This window comes from Acomys minous, assembly GCF_964271855.1.
Source record: "Acomys minous genome assembly, chromosome: 9".
Classification (NCBI taxonomy): domain Eukaryota; kingdom Metazoa; phylum Chordata; class Mammalia; order Rodentia; family Muridae; genus Acomys; species Acomys minous.
Window position 1 is genome coordinate 68,223,392 of NC_140490.1, and position 11,408 is coordinate 68,234,799.

Consider the following 11,408-nt stretch of genomic DNA (forward strand, 5'->3'; position numbering starts at 1 on the left):
ATGGCTCAGGAAGAGCACCCTCTGCTCTTCCAGAGGTCCTGAGTTCAATTGCCAGCAACCACATGGTGGCTCACAACCATCTATAGTGAGATCTGGTGCCCTCTTATGGCCTGCAGGTGCACATGCAGATAGAGCACTCAAAATAAATAAATAAAATCTAAAAAAAAAAAAAAAAAGAAAAAAAGTGCTGGAGAGAAAGCTCAGCAGATAAGAGCATTGCCTGACCCTCCAGAGGTCCTGAATTCAATTGCCAGCAGCCACATAGTGGCTCACAGACATCTACAATATGATCTGATACCCTCTTCTGGTCTGCAGTTGTACATGCAAGCAGAACACTTGCATACATACATAATAGGTAGGTAGGTAGATAGATAGATAGATAGATAGATAGATAGATAGATAGATAGATAGATAAGAAAAAATCACACTCTAAAAAGTGCTGTGTGTGCCAGCTTTTCATATCTAAAAGTCTCTATGCTAATGTGACTAGTTGCCATCCTTAAAAATTAACTTTGTCTCCAACAAGTGTGGCAGCTGTGTCCTTTTGGGTTTTTGTTTGTTTGTTTTTTGTGTTTGTTTGTTTGTTTTTCGAGACAGGGTTTCTCTTGTGTAGCCTTGGCTGTTCTGGACTTGCTTTGTAGACTAGGCTAGCCTCGAACTCACAGCGATCCACCCGCCTCTGCCTCCCGAGTGCTGGGATTAAAGGCGTGTGCCGCCACCGCCCAGCTGGCAGCTGTGTCCTTTTATGAGCTTGACACATCCTACAGTCAGTCGAAGTGTTCCCCATATATCGATTAGTCCTGACTCCAGCTAATTAGTGCATCGACTCCTCCAGCCACAGGCGCTGATTTAGAGGTGGTCAGCGCACCTAAAGCCGCCTGGTTAGAGAAGTGTGAGCCACTTTTACAATAGCAGTGGGGATCCTTCTGCAGATGTGAGCAAAGACGAGACCCCAGGTGCTCTCGACAGCCACGTTGGAACCATAGACATTGACTAGAGAATAAAGGTGACATCCAAGGGAGAACAAAGCTAAAATTCTCACAGAGAATAAAGTCAGGGTACTGATTGAACCATATCAAATTCCACCTTAATTGTTTAAAAAGTAGTTTTATATGGCTGGAGAGAGTGCTTAGTAGTCAAGTGTATATATGGCTTTTGCAAGAAGACCCAGGGTCAGTTCCCAGTACTCAGATTGGGAGTTTGCAGTCCCCTCTGATTCCAGATACAAGGGAGCCCAAAGCCTCAGGCCTCCTTGGTTTTGTGCATATACCTCCACACAGCTAAAATAACCCTTGTAAAATACTTTTTATGGGAAGGAGAGGTGCCTAGGCAGTTAAGGCAGTTAGGGAGAGGTGCTCAATGGTTAATAGTGCTGCTATGTCATAGGGACCAGAGTTTAGATGCCAGTACATCTGTCCACTCACAAACACCTACAACTCCAGCTCCAAGGGATCTGATGCTCTCTCCTGGCCTATGAAGGTACATGAACACACAAGTATACACACTCCCCCATACACATGCATTTTTAAAAAAATATATAAAAAAATGGTCTACAGGATTTTTTTTCTATTGCCTCATCTCACGACCTCCCCTCTCCTTTTTTTGGTTTTGGTTTTTCAAGACGCAGTTTCTCTGTGTAATAGCCCTGGCTATTTGTAGACTGGAACTCTGTGGCCAGGCTGCCCTTGAACTCACAGAGATCCTCCTGCCTCTGTCTCCTGTGTGCTGGGATTAAAGGCATGTGCCACAGCCACCGCCACTGCCACCCCCACCCAGCTCTATTGACTTTTCTAAAGAGTGCACAGAAACACTGTGGATCTCATATGTTTTTCAGTCTGGAAAGGTTGTTGCAACCTTATCAATTACCTTAGGTTGTGATATTCATTTGGTTTTCTATGTAAATAACCATATTTATGCAAATTAGACACTATTCTTTCCTCAGGTGTCAAAGAATATATATATATATATATATATTTTTTTTTTTTTTTTTTTTTTTTTGCAGTGTTAGGGATTGAGGCCAGGGCTCTGCCCATGACAGACAAGTGCTCTGTCACTAAGGTGCAGCCCCTGTCCCAGTGTACACCCTATGCTGAGAGCTCTTCTTCAGCGCTTCTGACTTCTTTATCCAACTTCATTCAGGAGCCTTGGCTAGTGCCTCTGTGCCCCGAGTATCATCTCAACAGCACTAACACAGACAACACAGAAGCAGGAGAAGTTAACACTCCGTGTGTGTTGACAGATGGAGACACAGGAAGTGGAAAGGGCTTCCTCGTCTTTTCTTCATCTCAGATGGTTCTGACAGGCAGGTTTAAAGCATCTGAGAAAGTCTTTGGAGGTCAAGCAACACTGTGGAAAGGACACACTTGCTATTTCCTTTTTGAGGCTCATCTCACTAGTTATACTCTCTCTAGAACGCTGGCTGGGGTGGTGATAGCTAGCATGCTTGTCTTGTTTCTGACGTCAGTAAGGAACACTTCTAACCTTGGATGGAGAGCAGTGTTAGGAAAGACACACATGATGTGCATCTGAATTCCAAGTGAATGATGCCTGGGATGACTCATCTTTGCTGTCAGCTTTACTGTGTTTAGAATACCCCAAGAGAGGTACTTCTGGGAACATCAGCGAGAGCATGTCTAAAGATTAAGTGAGAAGAGAAGGCCCACCCTGAATGTGGGTGACTCCACCCCGTGGGCTGGATGGAGACCTGCTAAAACCGAGGAAAAGGAGAAAGGGAACAGAGCAGCAGCCTACCCAACTCTCTGCTTCCAGATCTGTCCAGATGTGGGCACACAGCTGTGTCATGCTCTACCTACCATCCTAGCTAAAGCCAATTCTGCCACTTTTCTTTCCCTGCTACTGTAAACCTCAAACCTGGAACCAAAAGAAACCCGTGTTGCTTTAAGTTGTTTGATCACAGAGACAAAAAAAAACAAAAACAAAAACAAAACCCGAATATAGTCCCCTAAAGACAACTGCTGCTGATAGACAAGGAACCATTTTTTTCTATCCCTTTCTCCGTAACTACAAAGGAGCCATAGTAGCTAAGGTTATTCACATGATTCTCCTCTCCTCATTAAAGGTTGGCCAGATAACCCTTAAGCCAAGAACAGAGGGCAGCTCTGAGTTTTGAGCACACCACCACTGCCATCTATTGGCAGCCAGGCTATTCTGGGACACTTGCACCATAGGAAGAGAAGTGATCCTCATCAAAACTAATTCTAGTCTAAATTTGGATCTGCTTTTGGAGTCAGGATACAACACACAGCCCAGCTATCATGTGGTGGTTCCTCTCCATTGTCAACACAGCTTGAGGTGTGTGTGTGTGTGTAAGCATTCCCAGACAGCTTTAACTGAGGAGCAAAGACTTATCGTGAATGTGGATTAGACGATCAGGGACTGACATCCTGGACCAAATAAAAGTGATCTGAGCACGAGCCTTCACATATCTCTCTCTCTCTCTCTCTCTCTCTCTCTCTCTCTCTCTCTCTCTCTCTCTCTCCCACCCCCCCCCTGCATCCCAGACTGTTGCTATGCAACCAGCTGCATCATGCTCCTGCCCACCATGCCCTCACCATCATGATGGACTGTACCTTCTAGGTATGAGCCCAAATACGCCATCTTAAGTTTATTCTGTCAGATATTTCATCACAGTGGTGAGCTGGTAACACAATCAGCATGAAATCCCATGTATTTTTGCTCCTAATAAAGACACTCGGTTCACAGCAAAAGGAGCAGAGCAGCCGGCACTGCCTGTGGACTGCACTGGTCTTTACCATTACAGTTTTGAGACAGGGTTCACGTACATTAGGCTGGCCTCAAACTGGCTATGTAGCCAAGAATCACTCTGAACCTTCCACTCCCCTGCTTCCCTCAACTGCTAGGATTACAGGTGTATACTCTCACACCACCACTTGAGTTCAATGGCCTTTCCCATGTCTTAGAAAAAAAAAAAAAACAAGCTAGGAATGGGCTGATCGGAACTTAAGTTATAAGTGGTACCAGTTAGGAGACAAACTCTAGAAGAATACGTTCTCACGGACTGCCATTTGTAAGCTTATTTGACAATGTGTGGTGTCATTCTTCCCACTGATCTGGCTTTTGGCGGGAGGACAATCCTGCTCACTTTCTTATCTAAGAGTTGTAGGATTCTACGGCCCTTTCCTCGATGCTGGGCCTGCGGGTTGGAGGACAGTAGTGCCAACAGCAACTATTGGGTTTTCTCCTCCCTCTGAAATGAAGGGCACAGAAAGACAATGTCTAGTCATTGGGGTTACACATTTAGATTACAAAATGGAGACCAGGCTGCTACTACACAGCAAGGCCTAGAAAGTCTTATGGGAAAATCCAAATAATTCTCAGAGACAAATAGTGCTATTAAAGAATTCAGGTGTTCACCTATAAGCCACTGATTTTTTATTTTTAAAACAGCCAGAAATACACACTGGAAAAAATGCCAGCATCTTCAAGAAATGGTGCTGGTGAAACTGGACAGCTGCATCTAGAAAATCCAAATGGATCCATACTTATTGCCCCCACAAAAATCTCAACTACAAATGGATCAAAGACTTCAACATAAAACTAAATGCATTGGCTGGGTGGTGGTGATGCACGCCTTTAATCCCAGCACTTGGGAGGCAGAGGCAGGCAGATCGTTGTGAGTTCGAGGCCAGTCTGGTCTACAAAGCGAGTCCAGGATAGCCGAGGCCTACACAGAGAAACCCTGTCTTGAAAAAACAAAACCAAACAAACAAACAAAAATTTAAATACATTGAACCTTATAGGAGAGAAAGCAGGGAATAGCCTTGAACTCATTGGCACAGGAAAAGACTTTCTAAACAGAACACCATTAGCACAGGCACTAAGATCAACAGTTAATAAATTGGAATTCATGAAATTGAAAAGATGCTGCACGGCCAAGGATACCATTGTTCAAAGTGGCAGCCTAAAGAATGGGAAAATTTTACCAACTATACATCCAACAGCAGGCTAATGTTCAAAATATAGAAAAAACTTTAAAAGCTAGATATAAAAAAAAACAAGTAACACAATTTTCTAAAAATGGAGTATAGATCTAAACAGAAACTTCTCAGAAGAGGACATTTAAATGGCTAAGAAACACTTAAATGTTTAACATCCTTAGTCATCAGGGAAATGCAAACCAGAACTCCATTTCATCTTAAAACCATCAGAATGGCTGAGATCAATAAAACAAGTGACCACTCACACCGCCTCCTCATCTATTGCTGATGCGAGTGTTAACATGTGCAGCCACCATGGAAACTAGAGCAGCAGTTCCTCAGGAAGATGGGAATCCAAGATCCAGCTGGACCACTCTTGAGCAAACACCCAAGGCCGCTTCATCCAATCCCAGAGACACTTGCTCAACCATGTTCATTCCTGCTCTATTCATAATAGCCAGAAATTGGAAAGAACTTCCTAGAAATCCCTCAACAGCAGAGTGGATGAAGAATAACCTGGTACATCTACACAACTGAGTATTAATCAGCCATTAAATAAAATGAAATCACAAAGTTTGCATGTAAATGGATGACACTGAGAAAAAAAATCATTTGAGTGAGGTATTCCAGACCCAAAAAGACAAATATGGCATAGCCGTTAAGTCCATGATAACCAAGGTATAGTCTGTAGAACCGGAGGTTAGGTATAAAATGAGGTACTCAAGGTAGGGGGTGCAGTTCTCCCTAGGAGAGTGAAATAGAATAGATAATTATGGGGGGATCTGTGGAAGACTGTTATGGGAGGATCAAATGGAGAGGAAGAAGAGAGGGAGACAGAGGAGGGAATATGGGGAGAGAACTTAAAATTAAGGCCATTCAAAGGGTAGTATGGAAACATATTACAGTAGAAGTTTCCTAAAATATATACATTTTGAAGATGATCTAAATGAAATTGCCAAATAATGAGGAGAGAGGCCCCCAACTGGACATCTCTTGTCATCAAATGAAGCTTCGGGGTTTGGGTTGCTTCTTATTGATTTGTTGGCCAACAGGGTTCCACAGGAATCCCCAAACAACTCAGCCTGTTGCCAAGCCTATAAGTTAGTTGATCTCCAGAAACTGACAGCAAGACCCCTGTAAAAGTAACTTTTACTCTGCTGGCTCAACTGTCTGTGAGGCTTACTGCCTCCTTCTGCTAATCTAGGCCTAGTTCTGGAAGCTTCTGGTCTCTGTATAGTCTATCCTAGGCCTAGAATGTTTTCAGTCTCTGAGACTTACTGCTTAATAACCTCACCCATTTTTGTTCTTTCTGAGCTCTGGGCTGGCTGGCTGGCTGGTTCAACTCAGATGTTTTCTGTCTCAACCCCTTCTCCCAGCGACTTATTTAATCTGGTTTCTCTCTCTGCCTGGAATTGCTCTGCTTGGCTTCAAACTAACTCAGCAATCTGCTCTGATCTTCTGGCTTCTCATTTTCTGGCTCATTCTGCCTTTACCTGAGTTCTCTCTCTGCAACCCATCTCTCTATTACTGTCGTGGTAAAACCGCCTCCTCTCCCTGTAAAACTGCCTCTCTGTCCTCTCTCTTCTCATGAGAGTTCGGCGTATCCTATTCTGTCAAATCTTCTCTGATTCATCACCTTTTATGACACTCAATTAGACATCACTATCAAACATGGATGCTGCCTTCTACAAACTAACTTTACCTTTGTTTGAGATTAAAGGCACAAATCATCATGCCTGGATCTAAGTTATTCTTTATCTGATACTTGCTCTATACCAGGCTGGCCTTGAACTCAGATCCGTTTGCCTCTGTCTCCTGGATTAAAGGCACATTCCAACTGGATCACAGAGACCTAGAAGATATTTGGATGTGATCTCTTGCCAGAACAGCCATGCCCTGAATTAACCTTTCTCTAAAGTCCCCGTTACTGAAGACAACACCTACGCAACTCGTTGCACATGGAGAAGTTGAGCTGGTACCTACACTGAGCCTTCACCCCTATGTGCTAGCATCTTTGATACAGGAAAGTACTCTGCACCTACTAAAGGAGAAACATAAACACCGACCCTGCCACAAACCCTTTGTTCTACAACCATATTGCTTACAAGATAATGCTAGTGCAACGGTGACACAAAGCTCTGAGAATGGCCAACCAATATCTGGTTTGCAAGAGATGGAATCCATACCTCATGCTACTGAGTGACCAAGAACTTAAAAACCAAATATGCTAGAGACATAGGATAAAACCAAATACTACTGCTCTAAAAAAAAAGAAAAGAAAAGAAAGAAGAAGAAGAAGAAATGAATAAAAACAAACAACAACAAAACCCATGGCAACAAAATGAATCCAAATGACATTCTGTTATTCTCATAGATCAGTGCCTTTATTCAGCTGTCATCAGAGAAACTTCTTCCTGCAGCTGCTGGAAACAAAGACAAGAGACCCACAGCCAGACCTTAGGCAGCCAATGGGAGACCTTGGAATACTCAGCCTTATATGAAATGTCTCCATCAAATCCCTCCCCCCCCCCCCCCCCCCGGGGCTCAGAGGATTCTGCTGAAGAGGAGGCAGGAAGAGCCACTGGGATGGAGGATACCAAGCAAACAAGGTCCTCTAAATCAACGTGAACAAAGCCCACATGAACTCACAGAGACTGAGGCAGCACGCGCAGGGCCTTCAGGGGTCTGCAGCAGTTGGGGTCCTGTAGCCGAAAGGAGAAGTAGACACATAACCCTTGTCTATAACCCAGAAACAATCTCCAATTGACAACCACTTGCAAATGAAAACTTAAGTTTCCCCCCAAGGGAGTCTCACTGGGGAAACAAGCTGCTCTTAAGGGTAGGCTGCATGCCCAGCAGTAGATACCAACAGAAAACCAACTCAACAGACTCCTCGGAGGCTCCTTGTCTCATGATGTCATGTCCGGGCTCCTCTTTTCAATTTATCTTATCTTTTTTTTTTTACTTTATATTTTTTTCCTCTTTTTTTACCCTACAGGTCCTTTGTGTATATATTATGGCTTCCAGTTTAGTGTTTTTAATGGGATTCCTGAGTGTACAAACAAGTGGGTCTCTGTTTCTTGTGCCTTTTGTTGGGCTCTTTTTATTCTGTTTGTTTGCATTGTCCAACTCCAATGTGTTAGCTTTTGTTTTATCTTATTATACTTTATTTTATTGTTATCCCATGGAAGCCTATTTGGTTTCTAAAGAGAGACAGAAAGAGGGTGGCTCTGGATGGGAGGGGACGGGGAGGAGCTTGGAGACGCAGGGGGTGGAGAACTATAATCAGGTTATGTTATGTGAGAAAAAAATCTATCCAATGAAAGGAAAAAAGAATTCATGTCCCTAGACAGCTTGCCACCTTTCCACAGTAATCATCAATAAGCACGGGTTCAGGACAAGTCTCAGTTCCTAAAACCCGTGACTCACACGTAATGGCCTTCCTTTGCTTAACCAGAATCCAGGTAAAAGCCTGAGCCGGTCCAAAGCTTGTAATCCCGGTGATGGAGGGATGGGAGATGAGACAGGAAGCTTCCTGGAAGCTCACTGGCCAACTGAGGTCTAGACTCCTCCTCGAAGCCACAGACAAAAGACCCTGTCTCAAACAAAAAAAAGGTGCCTGACGAATGGCACCGCCTCTTGTCCTCCCCCTCCACACACTTGAGCACACTTGCGTATACAGGAATGTGTACACACACGGACCCAATGAATAAACTGAGTAGATTCACAGTCTATATTCTTTGCCTCAGATAATGGAGAAAATATTACCTTCAATATTGCATCAGCATTCTCCCCAGCACAGCCAGAAGCAAAGCACGCAGAAGGCCGGGGCAGGAAAGGAAAGGATTCCATTTCCGACTTTGAGCTGACGCGGGGTCTCACTCTAGCCCAAGCCGCCCTGTATTGTTAGCAATGTGCTCGGTGTCGTAAAGGAGAGGACTGCCTCATCAAGTCCAGTGTCTTGGTGTTGATGTAGTAACTGCTGATTGGAAAGCTGCGTGGTCCAGAAATCAGAGGAGTAAGCACACGTGGCCACGGTGGCCTCTGTCTTTTATCCCTATGGGAAGGGGGGATGGGGGGGGGCACGGCTGTCCCTCATTGGCAGAGGTCCTGCTTCACAGTCCACTCCCGTCGGGTTAAGTTGGAAAGCGGCTGAGAAAGGACAGAAGGGAAGTTCGAGATGACAATGCCTAACCATTGAAACAGTCTAAGAATTTATGAGTGTACACAGTCTCTAATTCAACAATCAATCAACATTTCAGGAACCTGATTAAGCGGCAAGGTTCAAGGCTAGTGAGTGGAAGCAGGATCAGTTATTAAACCTGTTTGTGGGCCGGGTGTGGTGGCGCACGCCTTTAATCCCAGCACTGGGGAGGCAGAGGCAGGCGGATCTTTGTGAGTTTGAGGCCAGCTTGGTCTACAAAGCATGTCCAGGACAGCCAAAGCTAACACAGAGAGACCCTGTCTTGAAAAACCAACAAAACAAAACAAACAACAACAAAACAAAAAGCCAGAGGTCAGGTTCGTTGTATGATAGATTCTGCTGAGTTCGTCCCACGTCTCTCCCGTAAACAATATATAAGATATTGTAGTTCTTAATAAGTTTGCTTGGCATAAGACATAGCCTATGTAGGACTGTTTCCTGTTGTACATGAGTCCACTGGTCTGACTAGAGAAATTAACCTGATACTTTTCCTCAGGGTAACATTCTCTCTATGTAACAGGCACAGCCAGGGCCTGTCATCCTAACACTTGAAAGACTCCCACAAGAAGGTGGCTGAGAGTTCTAGGCCAGCCTGGCTACACAGGGAGACCCTGTCTGTAAAGAGTAGTTGTAGCAAGGTTAGTAATGAGACGCCTGTGAAGGCAAAAGGCTCCGGCACTGATCTGGAAGGTCGGAAATAGGTGCAGCCGCGGGGAGGCTCTTTCCAGAGCGCGTTTTTATTTCTCAGCGTAATGGATGAAATCCACTCTTGGTGAAAGACTCTTTTCTTACCTTCCTTTGCTTGTGTGTCCAGGTCTCCAGCAGAAGCAATCCCGGCCTCTCTGCATGAGCTGTGGCAATCCTCAGAAGCACATTGGTAGGAACAGTGGCAGCCAAGAAAAAACCGCAATGCACAGCAGGCTACTGAGTCAGGAAAGGGGCGAGTGAGTAAGCACAGCCTGCTGTCTGCAGCTCCGCCGGAGCCACTCCTTTCATTGCCTCCAGCAGGACCTTTAACCGCCGTTCCCAAGGAGCATCAGAATTTCCTAACAGCTATGTCTTACCCATAGAATCTGTCTATGTCAAAAACCTTCTACTTACAGTGACTGCAGGGAGGGTTATTTCTACATGTTAAATTCCATTTTAAAGTTTTGTGGTGTTTTTTGTTTTTGAGTGTGTGACCTTTGTCGTGTCTGAAAGTTTTTAGGCAAGCTTAACTGTTAAGAATTTTCTGCTCTACACATCTAAGTTGAAGGAGGTGGGGGGGGGGTGTTGTGGTGGGCAAGCTAGGCTATCAGGCAGCAGCTGGTACCCAGGGCTTCCTGCTTATCTGTAAATAGACCCAAACTGACTTAGGGCATTTCTGTCTTGCAAATGGACCGCTGTGTTTTCTCTCTGTGCTACAGGAGACCCTGTCTCAACAGACCAAAAGCCCCTAAAGAGCTATGAAGTTCCAACACAATTTAACACAACTCCAGGTTCACAGACGTCTCTCAGCTAGTCCCAGAATGAGTGAGGGCTCGTTTTGTTTGCTTAGTTGTGTTATGAGACAGCGTGTCGCTTCATAGGCTAGCTGGCCAAGGACTGGCGGCAGCAAGTTCCTTCCTCGGCCTCTTCAGTGCTAGGACAATGAGTGTGTGCTCCCACACCCAGGCAAATGAAGAAGATTTGGTCTGGGTTTTGTTTGTTCTTATTTGCTGTTGTTGTTGTTGTTGCTTTGTTTCATTGCTTGTTTGTTTTAGTACTGGGGATCCATCCTAGGGCACATACTAGCCAACTGCACTACCACTGAGCTACATGCCCAGCTCTTTTTGGCTATTTATTTTTATTTTTTATTTATTTTTTAAATTTTATTGATTTATTCATATAACATCTCAATAGTTATCCCCATCCCTTGAATCCTCCCATTCCTCCCTCCCTCCCATTTTCCCATTACTCCCCTCCCTTATGACTGTGACTGAGGCACACTAGCCCAAGGGGCATGTCCCATGAAAGTCTTCACTTGCCAGGAAACTGGGACAGAGGGGAAGACTTCCTATTGGGACTCTAGGTGAGAGAAGCATGGGAGAATGGGGAAATAGAAGGAGCCAGAGGGTCCTAGAAACCTACAAGAAGAACATTATGATGGGCAGATCTGGGCCCAGGGGTCCTGCTCAAACTATGGCACCAGCCAAGGACAATAGGTTCAGTAAACTTTGACCCCTAACCAGATCTAGCCAATGGACAGGACATTCTCCCCAGTTGAG

General features: G+C 44.7%; 1 protein-coding gene across 2 annotated transcripts in view; it reads right to left on the bottom strand.

The window, feature by feature from the left end:
• Positions 1-10,063, bottom strand: part of LOC311604310 (cytidine monophosphate-N-acetylneuraminic acid hydroxylase) — a 123,328-nt gene extending 113,265 nt beyond the window's left edge. Inside the window, exon 1 of one of the 2 annotated variants that reach the window (XM_084794053.1) lies at positions 9,955-10,063. The gene's annotated coding sequence lies outside the window, so the exon portion shown is untranslated. The remainder of the gene's footprint in view (positions 1-9,954) is intronic. The other variant, XM_084794050.1, reaches the window with a different exon arrangement.
• Between the last annotated feature and the right edge of the window lie 1,345 nt (positions 10,064-11,408).